The sequence below is a fragment of the Oratosquilla oratoria genome, chromosome 22 (genome assembly GCF_046742065.1).
Source record: "Oratosquilla oratoria isolate Oo_2021 chromosome 22, ASM4674206v1, whole genome shotgun sequence".
Lineage (NCBI taxonomy): Eukaryota > Metazoa > Arthropoda > Malacostraca > Stomatopoda > Squillidae > Oratosquilla > Oratosquilla oratoria.
In genome coordinates, this window is record NC_134798.1 from 38,755,424 (window position 1) to 38,758,934 (window position 3,511).

Genomic DNA, 3,511 nt, shown 5'->3' on the forward strand with positions numbered 1-3,511 from the left:
TTTTTGTGTGTAATTGAAATGTATTAGGAAAATAATGTATACCCAAATGAACATAACCTTACTTGAACATGGGACGCAACATACTATTCACACAGTAAGCATCGATTTTATACTGACCCACACGTGAACCAATGCATTGCCATTGCCTCTGGTGGCAGTAGGGTGGCGACTGGCGACGCGAGAGGCTAAATGTCCGTGTTGCGCATGCGCCAGTAGTTGGCGTCAGTCGCCTTGGCGCCCACACGGAGGGCCGCCCATCAAGGGCCGAGATCGGAAGGGTTAGGGGTGTGTGGTTGCAGTCTCCACATGCCGTCTTTTCATAAGTCACGTGATCAATGGCAGCTACAAAAGATCTCGGTGGCACTTGTTTGACCTCGCTTTTGAATTGACCTGTATCTTTCAAAGTTTCTCGTCGGGTGATGCCTTTCAAGCGAGGTCACTAATTGACTTTATAATGAAGATCTGGTTCTTTGAAATCGTCTTGGAAAAGAGTTCTCGTGTCCCTGAACTATAAGATAAAGATTGCAGATCCTTTCGTGGCGAATTATATTAACACATCAGACATCAGACCGTTTCGTCCACTTCCCTGGCGATCTTTCAGCAAAACGTCACTATCTCTTCTGGTCTAGCAGCTGCCGAGTTCTTCTATTCATTCCTATAGTACTCACTTGTTTTCGAAATTGATACAGCCAGTCGTGAATGTCTAATTCCTTATTATTTTTTTTTAACCACCAAGACATTTCATTCATCTCCTTCCGATGCACAGTCTCAGTAATTAAGAGGATAGAGTTTACCTCAATTAATTACTTCCTACAACTTCTTGTTGCCTTTGGGAATGATTATCATATGGTGTATGATGATTTTAGTGGCTTAAACTACAAATGGAAACTAAGTTTTGTAAAGTTTACTTAGCCACTTTCTATTTCTTTTATATATATATGTATATATATATATATATATATATTATATATATATATATATATATATATATATATATATATATATATATATGCTGGGGCATTGTGACAAGTTGGTGAAGGTGGAAAAAGAAATCACGGGCCTAGTTCTGACTTTTTTTTTTGTTTTTTATTTTTTTAAGTTTATGCCTGCCCGATTTCGGTCTATGCTTCTTCAGAGGAATGTGACTCTGGGGTGAAGCAGGTGTTATACAAAAACTCGGAACTAGATGTGTGACTTCTTTTTCCACCTTCATCATTTATATATATATTTTTATATATTTATATATATATATACATATATATATATTTACATGTATATATTGTATATGGGGCATTTCGCGTGAGTGTATTTTTTCTTTTCTTTTTGTGGGCGAGCTTATTTTTCTCTGCAAGTTCCATGGTGATCTTCATGGAGAACTGAGCATAAGAACATATAAATGGAGGAGAATGCTAGAGACCATAAGGCCTGCACTAGGCAGTCCATGTCCATTACCACCTATCATCCCCATTCATAAAGTCATCTAACCTTCTCTTAAAACAACTAATAGTGGATACTAAGTCTATTCTACTCGTTAGTGACACTATTGGTTCTTGTCTATTTCCTTCTTAAATCTAAAATTGTCTTATCTAGATTCGTTGTAACGAGTCCTGCCCTGTTATCTTAATATGATGACCTTGTCTACACCACCCTGGTTAAAGCAGACGTCATGAATAGGCTCCTTTGTTGTTTGTGGATGAAATGGAGGTAAGGACATTCAAATGGATGGGAAGATCATTGGTTGGTTTTATTTCACGGGGAAATAATTTTCTTGTTCAGAGTAGTTTAGCATATTTAAATTGGAGAGTTAGTATTTTATTCTTTTCTTTTCCTCTTTTTTTTTTCCTGATTATGTGTGTACCCACGTTGGGTGTTCTGCGATCAGGTTTCTGTCCGTTATGTTGTTAGAGTTTTGGAGTTAGGGTGTGTATTCTCGGGGTGTTTATGCGGTTGGCGGTATATATTGTAGATGTTGATAGTATTCCATGAAGTTTTCTTCATTTGTGTTTGTATGGTGATTGTGACTATTAGAGTGCATGCGAGTAATTATTTAGTCTCTTTTGTCATGATGGAAAATGAAATGTTTTTGTACATAAGTGTTGCGAGTCTACCTTTGTGCTTGAGGTAAGAGTTTAGTTTCTTGTATTAGTGTTATATCTATACCGTGTTTGTATCCCTCCATTACTTTCATAATGGGAGGTGTAAAAACCTTTAATATGCTAGTGTCCTATCGTTGATACGGTATAGTAAAATTTGTATCTACGAGTATATATATGCAAAAAATCGGTATATAGATAAAGAAGAAACCAAATACGGTTAGGAGAAGGATACAGTTTGATATATAATAGAATCTGTATTTGAATATATATATACATATATATATATATATATACATAAATATATATACATATATATATATATACATAAATATATATATATACATAAATATATATATATATATATACATACATACATACATACATACATACATATATGGAAAAGAGCGAAAATCACGCACGGTTATAAGAAAACATGCAAGAAACAAATTCTATCGTTAAGAAGATAAGAAGATAATCTCATGCAAAACCGCCAGAGGAAGACAAAACGGTGAGATGCTATGTTAACCTTCGAAGAAAGGAGGACAAAGAAGGATAGGTAGATCGAGAACGAGGCGGAATGATAAAGTGTGGGAGAACTTGAGAAAGAGCAGGATAAGTAATGGGTTGGCAGCGCTGTGACAGATCAGCGGAATACGGCAGTGATGTATACCAGAGACAGGAGGCGACCGAAGTGGAAAATTCTACGCGTGTAATAATTATATTTTTATTATTTATGCCTTTTTTTTTTTTGGCTACTTCCTTTGTAAGGGGGAAGAAGCCTTTGGTATATGTATGTACTATTCATTTGCTTACTGTTGATGTACTGCGTCTCGCTACATTACTTCTGACTCAGGGCAGTGGGCGGGATACAGGGCTACCCGTCATCCATTAGGAGCTAAAAGGAGAGGAAGGAAAGGGTGATGGGGGGAAGTGGAATAGGGTGAGAGTAGGTACGTGCCTCTGACTTGGCTACCTCCCTTATAGGAGGGAAAAATCTCTTGATATACAGTTGGTACATAAGATTTACTAATTTATTGTCATGTATTTGTTTGTTTAACTCCATCTACTATTTGTTTATTTGTTGACTTATTTGTTATCTACTATTTATTTGGGAGAGAGGGTTGATGAAAGAATATTGGGATGGTTTGGACACATGGAAAGAATGAGTGAAGAAAGACTAGTAAAAGAGGTATGGAAGGCAGATGTGGAGGGAGTGAACATGAGGGGACGTCCTAGGATGAGGTGGATGGATGGGGTGAAGGGGGCTTTGGGGAAGAGGGGAATGTCTGTTGAGGAAGGAAGGGAGAGGACGGAAGACAGAGGTGAGTGGAGAGTGGTTGTATATGGATGATGTTGTGACTGCATGAGGAGGAATGGGCGGGGGGGTGGGGGGTGGGGTGGTATGTGTGAGTAAA